Source organism: Ambystoma mexicanum, chromosome 5p (genome assembly GCF_040938575.1).
Source record: "Ambystoma mexicanum isolate Mex_15411 chromosome 5p, UKY_AmexF1_1, whole genome shotgun sequence".
NCBI lineage: Eukaryota > Metazoa > Chordata > Amphibia > Caudata > Ambystomatidae > Ambystoma > Ambystoma mexicanum.
In genome coordinates this window covers 1,258,487,825-1,258,509,566 of record NC_090930.1, presented here as the reverse complement: position 1 = coordinate 1,258,509,566, position 21,742 = coordinate 1,258,487,825, and positions in this window count along the sequence as shown.

Sequence of the window (21,742 nt, the reverse complement as noted above, 5' to 3'; positions counted from 1 at the left end):
TTGTTCTACTGCTCACTTTACTCTTGAGATAAGTCTGGCTGCTTAGCTATCGCTACCACTTTACTGTGTAGTACAGGCTTGTACCAAAGGTACAATTGTACTTACACTTGTATTCTTAATTGTATTTAGTGTTCCCCAAGGGTACTGCACATAATACTGCCTAACATGGTTAGATCAAGGAATGGCCCTTTGGAAGTAAATCAGTCTATAGGGACCTCAGATAGGCCTGCCAATTTTGAGAATAAAGGCATTTCTCATAAGGTCCACTCTAAGGAAGACAGCTCATGGTTACCCAGTGTGCTACTTGGAAGCAGTCATTTCAATCCCAACAATCCAAACCAATGTTTAGTCTTTAAAAATTATATGTTAAAAGTTGACTGCTGGAATACTAGGGGGTTTTCACAGCTCCAGAGTATTGAAACATTGGCATTCAGCCTTAACGAATTTCATAGTATTAATGTTTTAAGAATTCTAGCTTAGGGTCTGCTGTTGCATTGGTGGATACAATGCCAACTTTCAACAAGCACACAGGTGAATTAGAGGTAGACCATATGGTGATATGTTGATTGTCATATGTAATGTTGGGTGTCCTGACCCACGTTTGGACTATTATGCTGCAACATTTGGTGCTGTGGGCTTAGAAAATCCAAGATGGCGGAAAAGCCCACAGTTGCGCCAGAATCCTAGAGAACCGTGCAGTTTTGCGCACAGCAAAGTGGTCCCCTGACCTGCCACCCACCAGTGCAAGCATGATGGGCCAGGAGGGCCATGAGTGAAATGTGTGCCAAGGGAAAAACAGCAGTGCCGGTTGGATTTAAAATCACCTTTGGCTTTAAAATCACCTTTGTTTCCCTGAATGCAAGCTCAAAATGCCTATTTTAAACATTACAAGATATTCAAAAATCTCAATGAACACCAGCAGACATTTGGCAGAATGTATTCTTGTGTGCATGCAAAATCTGGAAAGATGAAGAGCCCAAAACAATGTTTATAACAAAACTGGCTGAGCTGTGGATGTCAGCAGCTTAAGTTAAATGGACAGAAAGCCACTAAAATCGAAACGTTTAAAATAAATGAGTGACCTACTTTTGAGTGTAACATAGGTTGCAACTGTTAAATGTCATAGTTTTGAACTTAGAATCAGCATTCTAGCTGCATGTGTAAACATTGTAAGTTGGATTTGAATGTAGAAAACTGGGAACAAACATGACATTTAGCTGAAGCTTGGCTTAAAGAGATTGAATTCTGCCTGACAAACTACCCCCGACAGGAGTTGAATTAGCTGAACAACTCTTCCCAGGCCTAGCTGCATCCTGCTGCCCCTGCCAAAAGGAGATGACACCTCTCTGTTTGGATTAGGGGAGTGGCACCTGGGGACTGCAGGAAACTAAACAAAGCACTGTCCCTGGCTCAGGCAAATGTTATATTGGGGGGGTCGTAAAATGGCTTCCTCTTGGGTGAAACTGGGAGGGGAAGTGCCTGTGAGAGCAAGCTGAGCTTGGGGGAAGTGGATAAACCAGAAATTCCACCATGTGCTTTGGACAAAAACCACACCCCTTTGGGGCCAGAGCATGATTTTAAAAAGATGGATAATTCATAGTGCAGACTTGTGAAAATTATATAAATAACATCATCATTCTTGTGATTTTTCTGTGCACATTTTAAGAGGTGTTAGGACCCTGTGGGATGTTCTTGGGGATAGTAGCGGAAAAAAGGGTTGTTACTCCAAATGTATGCATGTTAAAAATCTGACACTTTATCATCTGAAACCCATATCCCTGGTGCACATTTGTGTAAAATCTGGAAAGGTTTAGAGGTCGTTATCTGAATGAAAAGGGGAGAATTCTGTCATAAGTGGACACGACATCGTACAAAGACAGGGATCGGATAGATTGGTGCTACAGAAAATATGTTAACTGGACCTATAATATTAGAAAAATGGTACATAGATAAATATGTATTTGGGTCAGGGCCGTCACAAGTGGGGGTCAGGGGGGGCAAACTGCCCCGGGCCTCGCGCTCAGGGGGGGCCTCGCGCGGTTGCGGGTGTCATCATGTCACGTTGTCACGAGAGAAAAGAAAGATTCGTGCAAGGTCAGGTGTTTGTGCCATTGATGATTTGCTGGCTGCAGAGGCAGCGCCAGCCTGCAGGCATTCACACACAACAAAACAAAAGTTAAGTGGGAGGTGGGGGGTCTGCAGTGCAGGCCCCGCAACGAGCACTGAAGTAAATTTCCAAGGTGTGAATCACACCATGAACAAAGGGCTGGCCTGGCCTCACTGCCGCCTGCCCTGGATGTGTGAGCTCTCTCAGCCCAGCCAGGCCCAGCAGCCAATTGGTGACATTTTATGTCCCGCCAACCCGGCGCCATCCCATGCGCATTGGTCTGGCAGCAGCTGGCTGGGTGGGTCAGGTGAGGTGCCACCTACACCACACTAGGCATATGCTGCCTGGCTGGGAGGCTGACGACTGGTACTGGACCTGGCTGGCCTCATAGTGCAAGCGGAGAACGGTCCGAGAGTAGAGAGGCTGTAGGCTCACCCCATTGTTTTTGGAGCTGGGTGCCTCGTGCCTGCCCTGCTGCTGCTGGCTACTTGCTTCTTGGACTCCAGGCCAGTGCACTAGTTGACGAGGCGAGCCGTGAGAGGGCAGGAGCTGCGACTCGCTGGAGTACAGAGAGAGACAGACAGACTCATCCGATTGCCCCTGCTGCACAAGTAAGTAACTAAAGTGCAGTGCTGCCACTGTTATTTTGAGCATGCATTGGCTTCCATTCCTGCCCTGTTTGTGGCGAGGTTAGACTGAATAAGCACCAACTTGTTAACTCGATTAAAGCGACCCAAGTCATTTTATTTTTACACCGGACCACAACAAAACACCAAAGGGGGAGGGGATACACCCTCTTAAGAAAGAGACAGAATGTTGTCTTCATGCGTGTTTCCTCGGCTGCTGCTGTGGTCATTCTGTACTGCATGTACTCCTGTCTAACCAGTATTGCTGTGAAGCACTCATTCAAGAAATCCATTATGCCGTAGCTGCGAATGTGTGAACGGGAGACTGAAACAAGGTGCTGCATTTGCCCATTTGCAGGTGCAAATTCAATTTGGCGCCTTTGCACGTAGCAATCTATTGGGTCTGAGGTTCTTTCATAATAATGAAGTCTTAATTTATTGTTATTAATTCCAATGAACTCTGTTCAGCTCTTGCATTCGGCAATATTATTTACCCATCTCTAGTTACTTGTATCTTGTTATGGAATCCTTGCCTACACCATCATTGCATGTAAGCTCTGCTCTATAAGGTTGTGTATGACAGAGTCGGAAAATATTCCTGCTGAAATACATGTCGACTCAAGGTAAGGGACCAGCAAGTAGTACTGGTCACTGCTTTAGATTCTACTTATCCATTATAAAATATGTTGAGTTTAGGTTAGCAGGAGTGGCGTCTTGTGTTGAATTTCTCACCCTCAACTCTGCAGTCACACAACACCACGCGAGTGCGAGTTGACACTTAAGGAGAACTAACGAAGCCCTCCCCCCGTTGTAGCAGTGGCCAGAAAGGGATGCATCACAGAGGATTCATGCATATAGCGTCTAGCATGTTGGTTTATCATTTGCATGTATTGTGGTTGAATCGGTGTGCATGGCTGTTGTTGGTGAAGGAGCAGGAGGCCAGGAGCGATGATGACCGCGGCAGTGGAAGAAATGCAGCACTGCTGATGCACAGCTTTTTTGAGTGATCTATATCTATAGTGATCTATAGCAAGAAGCATCTCGTGGCCTGGAGACTTTGTAAGTGTGCAAGCATACCTCAGGGAATTTGGCACTGGCAGGCCTACAAATAGCTCAATTGGCACACATTTACCATGATCTGTCGTTTATTTTCTGGTTGGTGCGTTTCTCTTTGGAACACCTTTATTGTATTTCTTTGGCCTGTCTGTCGTTGGTCACATCTCCACGGCACGGCTCCACAGGGAAAGCACATCCTAAATAAAGACGAGCAAATCAATGCTTTCTTCTTCGGGTTCCCATCAGTTGGAGCAGTAGGAAATGAATTTCTTTGACACATTTTTAATCATACTCGATACCCCCTCAATTGCTATATCTTCCGTTCCATGAGTGCTCAGCAACTGTGTGTTGTAGTGTTTAGATTAACATACTGTGAACAGGTTGACTTGCTTACACTTGTAAAAGGCTGTGGGCAGGGCCCTGCCTGACATTATCTGGAGGAAAAGTGCCAGCACGTGAAAGGCCATTTACAGCAGAGCCCTGATGTTGGGTGCGCACAGCACACTGCCTTTCTGTGTAATGCCCTGGCTGTCTTTAGTTCTGCACACCAGGTCTGCCAGCACACTACATCCACGAAAGCATCAGCAGTGTGCATTTTCTCCCAAGCCACAGACAGAGCTGTTAGGGCTCTTTCCAAAATGTCTGTTATTTGCCCTGCCCTTGCACTACCTTTTTTCTCCATGTACCCCGGCGTCGGAGCACAGGCACGGGTGGACTAGCAGCAGAGAATGGCAATGTCCCGAAATCTGCGGAAGCATTTGAAAGTCTAGCAATATGTTTGTTCCCAAAGGACTTGTGTAGGATCAGAAGAAGTTCTCTTGGAGCGTCTGCATTGCCGAACTTGCATTCAAAGTTTGCACGCTTCCAAGTTGAGACTTTTCCAACCCGTTTCCTCCACTACCAGCCTTTCCTGGCCTTTCAGTAAGGTGATGTGCCTGGCCCTGGCCTGCTGAGCGCCTCGCTATGCGCATTAGTTACAGGCGTGTAAGAAATATGCATGACTAAGTTACAAATAATACGAATGAAAACTTTTACAAAGTGATGTCCGTACTACCAGGGAGAGATACCTGCCCTGAGGGAGGGGCAATTTATCAAAACAAAGCTCTTGCCTTGCTAATTCGCAGTGAGCTGTACAGCAGTGTAGATGCATACCTGCCAACACGCCCTATTCCAGTCTCTATTCCAGTTGAGAGATGCTAGTCTAGTCCTGGTTTTAGGTTTGCATTCTAAGACTTGTAGTCCCGGATTTACCCCATCATATTCCAAGGATTTACGACTACAAATCCAAGAGTGCTAAGGTAAAACCAGAACTGGACTACCATCTCCCAGCTGGAATGGGTCATGTTGACATGCATGTAGATGGGCAGCGATCAGCTAGGCAGACGTTTTCTGACAGCTATGTCAAGTGACAACACAGACATCAAGGGTGGACCTGCTGTCTGCTGTCACTTGAAGCGCCTGTTTCCCTAAAACAGTGACAGCTGCCCATTTTAACGAGGGTGGCTGCTGTTACAGTGGCCCAGAAGTCATTGAGGGGTGTCAGTGTCCAATCTGATGTGAAGGGACTGAGTCCTGCAAGAAGCGGCGGGGCCCAGTCGGTGCATGTCCAGACTCAGTGCTGATTGGACGTCACACCAGTGTGCAGTGAGTGACTTTGGATGGTCCCAGGGTGCTGGCAAGGCAGTTCAAATCCGCTCTCACAATGCAGTCCTGGTTTCAGCACAGAACGAGATGAGTAACTAGATCAGTGTCACCGGAGCCAAGAGGTCAAGTGTGTACTGCAACAGGGGACACTCCTTTGCCTTATTCAAAATCCCTTTTTCCTTCTCTTCTCAGGGCTGTCACGAGGGGTTGGGGGGCATCTGTGCGCTATACAGCCCCAGTCACCTCTGTCTCATTTATGATCTATCCCTCCCTCTTCCCGGCAGCCTTTGGCTCATTTATGAACCAAATGGCCAGTTTGACTCATTAAGACAGCCATTGACCCAGCACGTTTGGAAAATCTGCTTTTGAATCCAGCAGGTTCCAAAGCAAATGTATGAACCTTTAGGACACACGTCCCCCTCCCACAGCTGAATTTGATAAATCAATACCCACTGTTAAGGCTTGCACATTGCACCGGTAGCTGAAGCCCATCAAAACAGTGGCACACTGCAGACCTGTGCAGGGAGGCCCATGGAAGATGCAAGCAGGATAGGGTGTGTGTGGATGCAAGGAAACTGAATGCGGAGCAGCATAGATAGAGGGCTAAATTGGTGTGGTGAGGAGTGAAGGAAGTTAAAGCCAGAATGGTGGAGGTGGGAAAGTGAAAGAGCAAAGGGGTGGAAAGCAGAAGACGGGAGTTGAGGAAGTGGAAATGAGAGGGACAACAGCAGAGGAGCAGTCGATACATCATATACCTTTTTGTTATCTTGAAGTAAGTTTTTCAAAAACATCCTTATGTTTGGCAATTATTAAGGTACTATTAAATATTTTTAATTTGTTCAAATATCTGGTAGCGTTGGCATTTCTTTTGGTTTTGTGAGACGCACACACGCCATAGTACTTGCTTTAATGCCTGATGCATGTTTATAGATAATAAAATAAGACTTCATTGTGCTTCCAGTCACCATATTAGGAGCAGTATACATTTTTTATTTGCTTTAACAAAACGTGAGAACGCTAGCCTGCACACTTTGGTGCCTGCCACGTGCTGTAAACCATTAAACTAGCTTTGAAGTGAAGCAGAGAGCTGCAGATAAGACACAGTGTCATTAAATGATCTGCCCAGGATCACACACTTTGGTTAAATGGTGAAACCGAGATGTGGACAATTTAAGCAACTGAGCACATCTTCACAGGTTTAGTTGATATACATATTTATTTCTAATAAGCGCTTGAAGATAATGCATTCACTACTTTCAACAGTGCAAATGCTTTGCTGTGACACGTGTGTCTTGACTATGACAATGCTCTGTATTTGGGGCTCCCCTTTTCAAGTCTCTCCTAAATGCAATCTTTTTACAACTCACCTGCTGGACTTATTGCAGGCCTGAATAATCATGGCTGCATTAACCAAATTCATACTAAATTACATTGGCTTGAAGAGGTTTTCTCTGTCTTTTGGAGCAATGTTTGTAATGGAGGCAGTGAGGCACTTGGGGAAAGGATAGGGATCGGGTGCCCTGCCATACACATCACTATGGCAAACATGGAGACTGTGCAGTGGCTGCCTCTGTAGGATTTTAAAAAGCATTGTGCAACATTAGACGATTGGAGGAGGAACATTTAAGGAGGGGAACATGGTACACCTGTCTCCCAGGCAGGGCTGTCATGAGGGTAGGACTGGGGCAAGTAATTGTCTTGGGCACCAATGGAAAAGTGGCCATAGTAGCAAACTGCAGTTCATTCATTTTGTGACAGATTGTTTGAATAGAACCCAAGAGGGAGTTTTCTGATGAAATATGATGCAAATTGTGCAATATAAACAATATTTATCCAGCCACAATGGTCAAAACTACTAGCCGCATAGTAAAGTAACTCATCAAACTGGCCCAGCCCAGAAAGGTGCAGTGCAGTTCTGTCTCTTCGCACTGAGTTTTTTACTACTCAATAACTAAAAGTAATGCTAATCATTTTATGGCATACCTGTACCTTTCAAGTTCAAATGTCGGCGGGGCTAAATAGCCTTTCATCTTTCTGAGGTTGATAAATGAAGTACCATTCAATAATATCTAGTTTTACTCTTTCAGTGCTTAGAAATTGTTTCAGAAATGTTGCTTAGCCAATACCCAATACCTCAACTTCCCTATGACCAAAGATGTACTTTCTCTAAGGATGGATGAATATTTTACTTTTAAAGATCTATTTCCATTTGCCTTTTATATAGAATTATTTGCCTGGGAGGACATGGGTCGTACACGTGATATCGGAAGAAAGCATGAAAGTGGGTCTGTGAAAAGACAAAGAAAATTGCAACGTGAAAAGGCCCTGACAGAAGGAAGAAGGACTCTACTTGAATTTGGTATCACAAAGACTGCAAAGAAGGCACCCATCTCCCAAGCAGAGGAGCAGATACCAGAAGCTGATCAATCACATGAGGAAGAGCGTATCCACCAGGACAGCGTAAAAGAACCTGCAGCTGAAGATCAGGAACCTACATGTTCAACTAATCGCCTTCCATTGGCCCAATTATCGGAATTGCAACCTCATCCTCAATTACAACCTGACAGTGGTACAGAAGAATGTCTTAACATAGCTGTTGCTGCTGTATATGTAAGACAAACAGCCAAAAACATTTATTCTGATCCAGGAACATGGGGAGAGATTCTTACACAAGGTGAAATTGACTTTCTCATTAAAGAAGGACCACCAGTGATTAAGGCTAGTGGTCTCCCAAGAGATGGTGATAATAGAAAGTTTCCTAAACCTGTACTCTTCAGTGTTCTCCCCAATGGCGAACAATGTTTTAGAAACTATCTCTGCTGGAGTGAGAAGAAACAAGCTTTATTTTGTTTTCCATGTCGCTTGTTTTCTAACGAACATCCATCACAAAGATCAAGCTTGTGTCTTCCAGATGGATACATGGTTCGCAGATTTGGTGCTTATAAAAAAATACGTGAAAAAATAGAACTACATGAGCAAAGCAAACCTCATTTGTTTTCATTTCTACAGTGGCAAAATAGACGGAGCAGTTTAAAGGGAAAAGGCATTGATGCTGCTATGCAAACAGCAGTGGTAGATGAGGTCCAGAAATGGAAAGGATTGCTGGAACGTTACCTTGATGTGACTCTGTTTTTGGCACGCAAGAACCTGTCATTTAGAGGCAGTAGTTCTTTAATTGGTAGTTCAGAAAACGGAAACTTTCTTGGTCTTCTGGAACTTTTAGGCAAGTATGACAACTTATTAGGAGACCATCTAAAAAAAATTCAGCAGTCTCAGGAAGCTGGAGAAAAGACAGTACATTATCTTTCAGGCACTTCTCAAAATGAATTTTTATCACTGTGCAGTGAACAAGTCAGCAGAGAAATTATGAAAAGAGTAACAAAAGCAAAGTATTATGCATTGATCTGTGATGCTACTCCAGACATAAGCCATATGGAGCAAACAACCATAATTTTGAGATACACAGAATTTGACATGCCCTCAAAAAGTTGGACAATTGAAGAAAGATTCATTGAGTTTCTGGAGAATGAAAAGAAAACTGGTGTTGAGATTGCCTCATTCTTGTGCTCCGTTTTAGAGAAACACAAAGTTAGTCTTGCAGACTGTAAAGCACAGGGGTATGACAATGGGTCAAACATGGCTGGAATTTACAAAGACGTTCAGGCTGAAATTCTTCGTAAAAACAAATGTGCACTTTTCTCTCCTTGTGCAGCGCATTGTCTCAACCTCTGTGGAGTCCATGCTGCCGAAATATGTTCTGAATGTGTGACATATTTTGGAAGCATCCAAAAGTTATATACACTTTTCAGCTGTAGTCCAGCAAGATGGAAAATTGTTAATGAAGAAATGAAGATTACCTTCAAGTCACAGTCTCAAACTAGGTGGAGTGAAATACTTGATGCTGTAAAACCAGTCGCCAAACACTTGCCATCTGTTATTAAAGCACTTGAGAGAGTTCAGGCAGAAATCAATTTAACACAAGATGCGAAGGCTGAAGCAAAATCGCTGCAGCTTTACTTTTCTTCATTTCCTTCAATCTTGATGTCTTGCATATGGTTTAAAATTCTTCTGTCTATAGATCATGTGAACAGAGTGTTACAGCAAAAGCAGCTCTCCCTTTCCAAGTCAGTGCAGCTAGGTAAGCAACTTGTGTCTGATCTTAGAAATCTTTATGATTCATGGCCAAAAATACTGCATGAAGCAACATTAATTGCAATAAATCTAACCATCCCAGCAGAATTTCCAGCTCGACCTATAAAGAAACGGAAAACAATGTTTGATGAAACACCAGAAGAGCCATTACCGCCTGGAGACAGACTTGAAACACTGGAAGAAACCACTTTCCGCAGAAATGTGTTCTACAGAGTGGTTGATAATTTGGTTGAAGAAATGAGCAAGCGCTCAAAGTCAGCAGAACAGATTTATAACAAATTTTGTGTATTGTGGAACTTTGACCAAATGGATCCAGAATCTATTCACAGCAAAGCCACCAATTTGCTAGAATTTTATAAGGAGGATTTTTCTGGAAAGCTCTTAGATCAACTTGACCATCTGTGCAGTGTGGGGAAAACACTTCTCAACCTCAAAGATTGTACAGAACCTGATCCTCTAAATGTATTGAACACAATATACAAGGAAAATGTGGAAAATGTATTTCCACAGTTGTGTATAGGACTTCGGATTTTTCTAACAATCCCAGTTAGTGTTGCTACAGGGGAACGTTCCTTTAGCAAACTGTCATTAATCAAAATCTACCTACGGTCACCAATGGGCCAAGAGAGATTAAATAGTCTATCTATTTTGTCAATTGAAAATGCACTGGCTTCCAAAATTGACTACAAAAGAATTATTTCTTCATTTGCAGAGAAGAAAGTTCGAAAGTGGAAGTTGCGGTGAAAGCTGGGTGGCATGTGTTCATATATTCAAGTTTTGACAGATATATTGAATTGTAATTCAAGTTACTTCAGAAAGTCTCTTTTAAAAATAAAATGCATGCAAATCTATATTTAATGCATATGATACAATACCAAGTCTGGAATAAACCATTCTTCCGCTTAGAAACATGGCTTTGCTTTAGTTGATTTGCAGTCTTAAAAATAAACCATATTCAAGTTCTTCCATATATAAACTCAAATAGAGATTTCCACTGGCCAAGTGCAAAAATGGAAGGGGCCTCACCAAATTTTTTGCCCCGGGCCTCACCTCACCATGTGACAGCCCTGATTTGGGTCAGAAATAGATTTGTGTGCAATTGACAAGGGGAGGTTCCTCTGACCATAAAACCTACCTCATCACTCTGACTCACAACCCAGTTCCCCCAATCAAGGGAGAGAGGAAAGCTTGGCCAATGATAAGTGAGAGGGGCAGGCTTAGCTAGGCCCAGGCACACACCCATTTTCAAAACACATAAAAGGAACATTGAAACCCAGGTAGAGACATTCACTTTCCACTTTCTAGCGGGACGCTTTGCCGGGAGACTCCAGACTTCAGATCCAGAGAGACCAGAGATCCAGCGAGACCAGAGATCCAGAGAGACCAGAACAGTGTAGTGCTGGGAGCAGAACCAGAGACCAGACCGCTGTGAAGAACCGCCAGGAGTCCAGTCCAACCGGTTGACCCGATCCGTGACGATCCGTGACGAAGTCGCATTCCTGTCCAAAATCTAGTGTGAGTACCCAGCTAGCACGGTGCCAAAACCAATCTCTTAGTTTAAAATAATCTAATCCAAACTATTTTAGCCTATTAGAACTGCCTCCTAGAATCGTGTCATTCTGTCATTTTTAAAACTGAAAACTGTCATCAGTCATTCTGAGCTTTAAAATTTCAAATCCGAAAAACTACCTTTACTAAATCGGCCGTATCTCCGGAACCGTTTGCCTCCGTAATTGCGCTCGACGCACACAACTAAATTTGCTGCGATTTGACATTTTGCTTAATTTCAGCCACGTGTAAAAATATTTGTCCTTGCTGAAATTCGTGTGCAACCTGACAATCATTCATAGAGCATTGCTAAAGTGATCCTGAATTAATTTAAGTATCTCTCACTCACCTTGAACCTCTATAGGGAATTGAAAGCCTTTTTTAGCATATTTTTCACTTAATTGCAACCACATCAAAGTATATTGCCTGTGTTTAAAACTCCTACCTGTTTTCCTCTAAGCTTGCTAGGGGGGAACTGAATTATATTTAATTGCATTCCTGAGAACTGTGTGCTTTCCTTCCATCTCTTTACCTTGCATAAAGGGGGGGGGGGGTGAATTGTCAAAGAAAAGTGATTATATTGTCTTTTGTTGAAGGCATATCAAGTTTATTTTCTATACTGCATTTTCATTCATCATTGCATTGTCCTTGAAGCCATAAAAACATTCTCAGCTACTTTATCCTCCCTATATCACTTCTAAGCCATCAAAAAGAGTGTACCACTGTAACATTATCCATTGTTGATCACTATCATCTTCACAAGTGTGCTATCAAATATTAATTTACTATAAAAGTGTGATAGATATATATTGTTTAATTTTCAAATAAACCTTTTAATTTGCAAAACAAACCTACTTCCTGGCTCAGTGGGGTCAGGGGGATTCTAAGAGTGGAGTGTTATATAAGGGTTGTCATCCAGAGTAAACGAACTGGACATAAAAATATATCAATAAGGGTTTCCCTCAGCATCCCAGACTAGGTATTGACTTAGCTGTAGTGTTGAATTGAATCCGCTTACAGTAATATGCTTCCTTAACATTTAGAAATCATACATCATGAAAGTCCTGGCCTTCTGGCAATAGCTTTATCTGGTGATGAATTGGACTGGCCTAAAAGGTTGCTTTCTATTAACATATGTCTTAATCCTAAATCCTCTGACTATGCAAAGCTCCTAGAGCACCTTAATGACATTATTTGTTTGTGGTCTGGAAACAATGACAATGTGAATATTATCAAAGCAGGTAATTTCAATGCAGTATAAGCAGAGAGACCGTTTAACTCAGATAAAGTACCAAATGTACAACATGGTGCAAATTCTTTGTCATGTGCGGGCATCTTTTACTTATTAGAAAAATGGCATCTTCATCCATTGAATGTGAGAGTCGAAAGAGATGACCGTTCTAAATTAACATGGAAAAGAGATGGTTCCCCCTTGACTATAGATTATATATGGGTTAGTAATCCAATACTAAAACGCACAACACACTTCCAGGTACTAGATGTCACTAAAAGTGATGACAACCTACTGACCTGTACTAAATAAATGAACTTTAATGGGGATTTAGGGGAGTGACAGAACCAAATCTTGCTAATGGAAGGGTCAATTTATCAAAGAATCGTTTATCTTGGATTCTCAAAATTATCCATCTCGTTACCCAAAAAGTGAGTTACATGGTAAGAGATCTCCCTATTGATCATATACATCACTATACATCACTAGTTCCCTCCCTACCATAGCGTTTGGAAATACGTTATATGTGGTGCAGAATGAAATAATGAAAGCCAACAAGGGCATGACCACTACGGAAGGTAATGCTCAGAAACATGTTGCAGGCTTGTCATGAAACAATGAGAACTATGCAGAGGGTTAATGACCTTGGGGGGAGATGATTGTTTCTTACAAGCAAAAATAATTGAAACAGAATTATAGGAATTGGTTGAGGGCGCACAAATTCTCTATGGTTGAGAGGGATGTTGAATATTTGCTGCAAATCCTGGCTAAACACCAGACCCACTCCTTCTTCAGTCTATGCACCGCCTTCTGACAGTCATGCTTTCCAGCTGAAACGTACTGCAAAGGCTTCCCCTTGGCAAAAGTGGAAGTTGCCATGGAAACTGTATACTATGCCACAGGCTCTGTGTACGTGCAAGCCCCACCTCTCTATTACTTAAATCTGGCATTCAGCAGTTCCACAGGGTTTCTAATTGCAACGTTACTCAACTTTTGTAATCAAGTTTGCAAATTCTTGACTCAGCTACGGTTACCAGACTCCTTATCGCATACTCCTTTGCTACGATGCTCAGAACTCTTGCGTTGACACGGACCACTGCTGGACTACCTTTGCCTCACGTCTTTCTGGTTACAACATTCAGAACTTTTGTGCTAACGCAGACCACTGTTGATTTCCTTCTGTGCTCCATTACAGAGATTACCCGAGATGCCAATTGCTAGTATTCTGCTACTTGCAACAACTCATGGTAATCATGTATTTCTTATCTGATGAAATACTGTATTCTTGATACCACAATCCTAGAGTAAAAACCCTTGCCTGATACCACGCACACCTCATACTCTGACATACGATAACCTTTCATCTGCTTCCCATGAAGCTCAAAGTGTGGAACAACCTTTCTTGCACTAATCCTGAACCATCAGTGCTGTTACTTGTTTTGGAGTTCTTATGGACATTTACAAGACATTCTACAAGACATAAGTGCACTCACGAACGCTTTGCTGCCTAGTGCACCAACCCTTCACTAGTGTGTCCCTACTACTAGAACAGAAGAGGGGTGTATCGTAAAGAAGAGTTCTCTCATGTTGAGGAGGCCAGAATTCTAGGAATATTGATGAATTCAGGCTGACTGCTGATTCAGAAGGCTCTACTCACTGTTCCACTCGTGTGACTGGAGGACGTCTAACAACGCCCCAAGCTGATAGTCACAACACGTCTTGCAGTAAAATCCCATTCATGAATCAAATTGGGTGGCCTATTTCACCAATTTCTATGCCCTGAAAAGGGAAGATCCTAGTTATCGTTCTTGTGAATCTGCAGACAGCTATAAATCGTTCCTTTACAGTGGAGGAGATTTGAATGAAAATTCAAATGTTGAAGAAATCTAGAGTGGCATGCCATGACAGGCTTCCCAAAGTAGGCCTAAACAACAATCCCCTTTTATGGGTTAACATTAATTTCTTGTTGTTTTCCGTTATTATCTCTGGGAAGAAGATCTTGCAGGCCTGCTATGCTGCCTACGCAGTCCCAATATTTTAAAAACGTATTGGATGGATACTGACAATTATTACTTTCCTGAATGCAAGCTGCTAAATCTTTTCATCAATCTTATTCGATCACATTCTGGTACGGGCTGTAAGTGCAAGCAGAATGGATATTTACCAATCAGGTTTTCGAAAAAAGGTGGGGACTGGGCTAAATGACCTACTCTTAACGCTTCTGATATGACATGCTCTGAAGAAGAATACAGCACTTTACATTGCATTTGCAGACTTGTCAAGTGCCTTGGGCAAAGCCAACAGAGCACAATTCTGGGGGAAACTCGATTCTTGAGGCATGCCCAAATTTCTGCATAATATTGTAATTCAGTTGCATTCTAACTCCCCTCTCACGGTGCTTCTGGACAATACGGGGTCTACAACTAGAGAAATCCCTACACATGATGGCTTATGTCAGGTGTGCGTGTTAGGCACCAATTTTTTTTAATTTGTGTATCTCTGACATTCACTCTTCATTGTTACAAACCAAATACTTTCCACCCAAAATTCGTTCAAAACGTTATATTTTTTGGCATATGCAGACAACCTTATACTCCTCGATAAAACCCCCATACGCCTTCAAAGAATGTTGAATGCAGTTGAAGACTATTCTGTATGTAACAAAACACAGAAATTCTTAAAATAACAAGCAATAATCGCAAAACTGTCATCCTTTGTCTTGAAAATGTCTATGTTTAAGTTGGAAACTGTTAATGAATTTGTTTTAACTGGGGTTTTGTGTTTGCTGTAAGCCACACATGACTGAGATGTATAAAAAACTACAACAAAAAGTAATGGTCTTGTGAGGACACATGATTAGTTTTGATCACACATATGTAACTATCTTGCCACTAACACATTTTCATAAATTAAAAGTGACACTGTTCCTGCTTTATGGTGCTGAGTTCCTCCCACTCAGATGCTGATTTTGGGCTCGTATTGAGGGTGTGATGTGGAGGAAGGTATTGGCTCTTTCGAACTTTACCCCTGAGGTTGTTATCCATTTTGGATTGGGACTTATGTCCTCGGCATCTAGTATCAAATGGCAAAACCTTTTACTCTACCGAAAAATCTGGGATTGTGCCTCAAACTTGCTTTTTTCATTACTGCGAAATTCCATTTTACTAGGCGACTCTCGGATCCTTTTAAACTGGGCAAAGTCTTGTGAATCAATACTGGGTGATGCTAATATGACCAGAGATTGCCTAATAAGTGATCCATTGAGGGTAACCAACGTTTTGTGGGATATGGACTGGTGTTTGATTTGTAATGAAATAATTACCACAAAATGTTTAGGAATTTGCAGGTTGGAGAATAGAAGCGCAATTCCACCGTACCTAATTAAATGCTTGTCAAAATTCATTAGATCAAACTATATGAGAATAAGATTGAATCGCCATCCAACGTACAATATTATTGGGTGCAGTTTTAAGGCGGAAAATCACCTGCAAATGTGTAAATTATGTCATAATTCACACCAAATTGCAAGTCTGAAACATCGGTTCTTAGAATGAATTGATATAGATGATATGAGAAATGTGACCTTTTTATGGGTTGTTCACGATTCGGCTTCTTTGAAGTTACCAGATGTTTGGTACTGGATCCTGAATGGATTTCAGACCTCTTTAATGATTGCAGCTGTTAACTTTGTTGAGGCAATACTTAAAATGATATATTATGCTCTCCTCTTCTTAAAATTTTATTATAGGAATGTTTACCTTATTTCAATGTTAATGAGTTTTAGACCTTATATTTTATGTACTTATCATGAATTCTTTAAGTGGTGGATTGTATGTATTAACATTCCATCGTTTTTGTATTAAGCTATTTTTCCATGTACTTTGTCTTACTTAATTTCAAGATTTTTGTGTTAAATGTTTAGTTGATAAACGATAAAAAAAACTTGAAAAAAAGGCCCATTGACTTTTCTAGAGGCAGATATAATAATAAAAAGGGCTGTGTATGTGTGTGTGTGTGCGTGATTTATTTTTCCCTTATTTGAGCTCAGGGCAGAAGCAGGTTTCTAAAGGAAAATACACAAATACACAAACTCGAGTTGGTTAAAATAACTGCTAGGAGGGGGAAAATGTCCCTCACACACACATTGCGAGCTTCGGCAACACAGCTGTGGCTCTGAAGCACACTTCCATGCCACGTGTGTGATTTTGCCAAGCCCTATCATTATTTTAGAAGCATCAACCTAATTGGAAGTTTATGTGTGTGTCAGTATTCATTCCACTGGCACATAAAGAACTTATTTCTGCCCCTCCACATACATGGTGAGTATACAATGGCAATGACGCAGTTATGAGTTCTTTAGAAACTATAACTGGGAAATGTTGGTGAACTGTGCCCATAAATACACGTGTTAGCTGTGCTTCCAGGATGTATCTCGTTTTTACGTTGACACATTTCGTATGCAAAAAAACAGGATGCATACTAGAAGTGCACACCACCCTTTCCCAATGTTCAAGTCCTGCAGCAGTAGCTATTAAATGCTAGAAATGCTGCTAGTTTTGCCTGCCTTGAAATACAATTGGAGCTTACAGCTGAAATACATAAAAAACATAATTGCCAATGTTCTGCATATTTTCAGCTGTAAATGTGAGCAACAGAAAAGTAATCCTTGATAAGTATGAGGCAGTAAGTGGAATCCGGGATTTAACGCAAGCCTGTAATCCCGTAAACAATTCTAAATTGCTTTGCTCGTATGTGGAACACACTTGCAGCAGATACATGGAAAACAAGAAGAGCAACAACACACACAAATGTTCTTTATGTGGGAGCTGAATGGGAGCAATGCCCATTTGCATTAATAGTGCGCCCGATTACTGTAGGAACCTATGAAACAGAAAAAACAGTGGAATTTCCCATTACCCACCCAAGGTTCTCTGCAGTGCAGAGACACGTCCACTTGCTTTCTGAATGACCCACTTTCTCATAAACAGGGATGCCTGCCAGGAGGTAACCCACGGCGGGCATTTTTTCCTCGTGCCATGAATCGCTATTTATTTGCTCTGCCCTGCTAAATGTCAAGAGAGAAATACCAACAGAGCACTAGGAATTTGTCTAAGTTTAGTTATAATGCTTATTGTTCCCAGAGGCCGCCTTCTCTGGAAATGGTGTGATTAACGTCGAAAGAACAATAAGGATGCTTCCAAAACCCTTTGCAAATGGGGCACATGCGACACATAAACATTTCACTAATGCTTTAGAATTAAATGCTCTGCAATTAAAATATAAATCAGCACCGGTGTGGACACTAACTGGTCGGGCGGAACATCACTCTATAAAGAGTGAAGTCGTCTTTCACTTATCCCGCCGTGCAGACTAACTTTACTGGCGCGCTTCCTTTCAGTTTATGCGCCGACAATAAACATTTTACCTGGGTGAACCGAGGCCAGCACAGTTGCGCAGAGGATCTGCTGCAAGACCGTTTGAGTTCGAGACTTTGAATCGGGGCTCAGAGTGAAGTTGGGCCCTAGAAAGGTCAATTTGTGGTGGCTTATAACTTTTGCTTAATGGACGGAACTGTATGGAGCTATCCAGATTATTATTATTATTTTTTTTAAAGTGTAGCATAGAATCTTGTAGAAGAAGTATTCACCTAAAACTTGGACATGGAAGGATCTCTTGCTGTTGCCGATTGAATTGTGTGAGCACGTCCACGTGGCTGTGATAGTCCCCTTCAAAATTATTTTTTTTAGAATAAAGTTTGGAAAGTCTGACATGAGTTTGCTTGAATTCTGTTTTAAACTAAATGTTCCAAACTGTTCACTAACCCATCAGTTAATGCATATTTTGTAGTGAACTACTTTTGTTTATGGATATTAATGGTCACCAAGTGGCATAGGTATTTCTAAGTTTGCTTGTATCCAAACGTCTTGTCTACATTTGGTAAACATTTTGGTTCTGTGTGGTAATTGTGCATTTAAGTAACCACACCATGTACAATAACAACTAACTAGAAACACATTACACAAACCCCCACCCCAGAGGAAAGAACACAGAATACACAAGCATAGTAGATGCAGCACTCTGGGTAGTGAAACAGGGGTGAAAGGCAAGCAAAAGCAACAATATTCTTGAGAAAAAGATATGTAATTGTGAGAAAAACAGGTTCAAAGTGACCTAGCCAGTACCCAGAGCACATCAATGCTATGAGAGGGCAAATAGCAGTCAATAGTACCTTCTTTGCAGTTCTTAGTTGTTCAGTAGCACTGAACCAAACCTCTTGGCACTGTGCAAAGATCGGGAGATAGCAAAAGGCATCACCAGAGGGTCCTGCTGGTTCAAATGTGTCTAACCGTTCTTGAACCATGCTCCAAGCTTTTCAACAGTGAAAACAATGGGATTCTGGCTATCTTTGCTCTCAGGGTGCTGTGTGTCCCAATCAAGGGGCTCAGGCACAAGACAAGTCATTTTCTCTTTTTCCCAAACAAGGGGGAGGCTGGCACACAACCTCAGGTGTCCTAAAACACTGTGAAGCCCTGGGTACTGCTGTGACAGACAGTGGGGTGGTCTTGCTCCAACAGTATGCCACTTCTTAGATTGCTACGAGTCCCACTCCAGGGACTAAGGGACAAGATGACTCCTTGTTCTCGGACTCATAAACACGAGGGAGGCTGGCACACAACTGCAGTGGTACCCCAACACGGAGAGCTACTGGGTACCTAAGTGGCTGGCAGAGAAGCAGGTCCTGTTACAGCAGCATATCATCCACAATTGTTCCTGGGGAATGGCTCAGGAACAGAGTTATTTTCTGCCTTGGAACACCTGCCTTCACCTCACAATAGAAGGAATCTCGAAAGGACACTTCTCCATGGCAGGGTCCAATACAATCTTCCCAAGTGATGATCCAAATATGCTTAAAGATGATATCAAAGAAGTGGTGTGGGACCTGTTCTTTTAAAAGTGAAATTCCACAGCAAATTGGACTACCGCATCATTTGGATAGAGTTGTGAGTGTCAGCCAGTGCCAAATTTGGATAGAATTGCGAATATCGGCCATCACCGCATTAGACAGAATTTTCAATATTAGCCTGCATCACATCTAGACAGGCCTGCAAATCTCAGCCATTCCCACATTCAGATAAAATTTGCGAATAGTAGCTCCCGTCACATCAAAACAGGATTGTGAACGTTGGCCTGACTCACGTCCAGACAGGATAGTGAATGTTAACCAGTACCACTTTGAAGTGGGAGAATGGAAGAACAGGCTCCCGCCCTTCTCCTCTCGCGCTTGGCCTAGAGGATCACGGCCCAGACACCCGCCACGAGAAGAGTTTGCCTATCTACCGGACGACCAAATACCCTGGTACAGGAACATACGGATGTGCCCATCTACCTGCCCAACAGCCCGCCCTGTCCATGCCGACACCTGCGGCACGGACCAACTCGACTAAACCTACACGTCGTTAGAGATGCCATGACGACCTAGCCAACGGTCAGCACACCTGTGCAAATATACACACCGGATACTCCCGCACCAATCTACACGAAGAATATACTCAGTGCTATGACGTAGGCGACAGACATACTCACGGACGTACATCTTTATTATTTTCCACATAGGCTCTCAAAATGCAGTAACGCAAGACACATCATGAACTTATATAAAAAAAGGCTTGCTCACGCTTCTTCTAAGAGCCATGTACCATAATGAAGAATATAACGGGGACACGATACTGAGGATAAAGCAATATGATACGGTAACCCAAAGCGCCCTGCACCAAACGGTTCCACCTATGCACCAGGCCCAAGTAGGCCGCAGGCAAAAGCTTCCATGAACATTGAATGAGCAAGAACTGGGTTGCTGACCCTGCAAAATGAGCCCGGCGAAAGCACACCGCCAAGGGCACGATGTTGCAGTCTCGCACGCTGCAAGCCAACGCCAAGGTCGCACCTGCAAGATAAACCAGGCACACAGTAGGAAAAACAATATTAATTGTGTTGAATTTTGCCTCAAACACGGTCCGACCTCACGTGACAATGTCAAACCTGACAAGATGCAAAGCCCAGGAGGAAGGAGACGCCTGAATCCCACGTTTCAAGACACAGGCAGATACAATTAAAAGACTCATTGGACATCTGCAGCAGTGGGAGTATTCGACCTCACAACATATGAATAAATCCTCACATTGTTTACACCTACCCATATTAAAACATTGTTGCAAATGACAGGTGCACCGCGAGCTTGGAACAGCGATAGTCCCAGACTGGGAGGCTCGCGAGTGGACCAATTAGAACATGGGGTTCTTATCACTGACGTCATTCACATTGACCAATCCTCAGAGGTCTTCATGTAACAATTTTCATGTATCAAATTGAAGGGACAGCCAAGGTATACCACCTGACTAACCCTCAGCCACTAACACCGTTCTCTATAGGTGCGCTATACTAACCCTACCACTCGAGTAACCAATCCAGAGTGGAGATAGGTTTTTTGCTAAAACTTTCCAAGTGACGCAAGTAGCGCGTCATACTAAGGTAAAAAGGGCCTGCGAGCCCCACGATTGTGTGTGTGTCAGGACGGACGCGTACGCTCCTTGACCCATCCCTGCCGTTTTGTCTAATAAGCAGCAGAGTCACCTTGCTTCTTGCGTGTGTCTCATACTCTATCTCTTTTGGGATATACGGGAGGAGTTGGGGCCTCCCTGCCCGGAGGTCTGCGGACGGTCCGCCGACCCCGGCAGAATTTCCCCCCGACAAGTTGGAGGCACTGCTGAGATCTGTTTAAGATCTGCTTTTTTATTTTTACTTTTTCCAGGTAATCGCGTTGCGAGGAGGCCCGGCGGCGCGGCCCCCTCCGCCGTTGCCCCCTTCTGAGGACTACAGGACCATCGCGGAGCTGCGAGAAGACCGGACAGCACAATCCGGATATTGGCCCTCGGGAGCCGCTTGAGAAGTATCCCGCCCACGGTTGGCGAGTGTCCAGACGTGGTCCAGACGAGGGGAGGTGGCGAGCCGCTTGGAGGGGTGCACGCAGTCGAGCGGCCCCGCATCAAGAGAACTTAGTGAGCATGCCACGCACAACAAGCAATGTGAAATTGTGAGGGAGGGGGGAGGAAATTATACGGGAGGTGGGAGGTGTTGCACAGGTGCACGGCGAAGGTTTGACAATTTAGTGTTGGCAATGGAATGAATGGTAGCCGAACGAGTCCGAGAGCAGTCGGCTACGTTACGCGAGGGGGGGGCGGAGCACGAAAACATCATGTGCGGCCGCTCGTAGACACTGATTGGCCTAGGTCGCGACTACGTGTAAGGGTGTGTGTGTGTGTGTGGTTTCCTACGATTTGGCATTTATTGATCAATGAGTAGATGAGGATCCCTATTGTT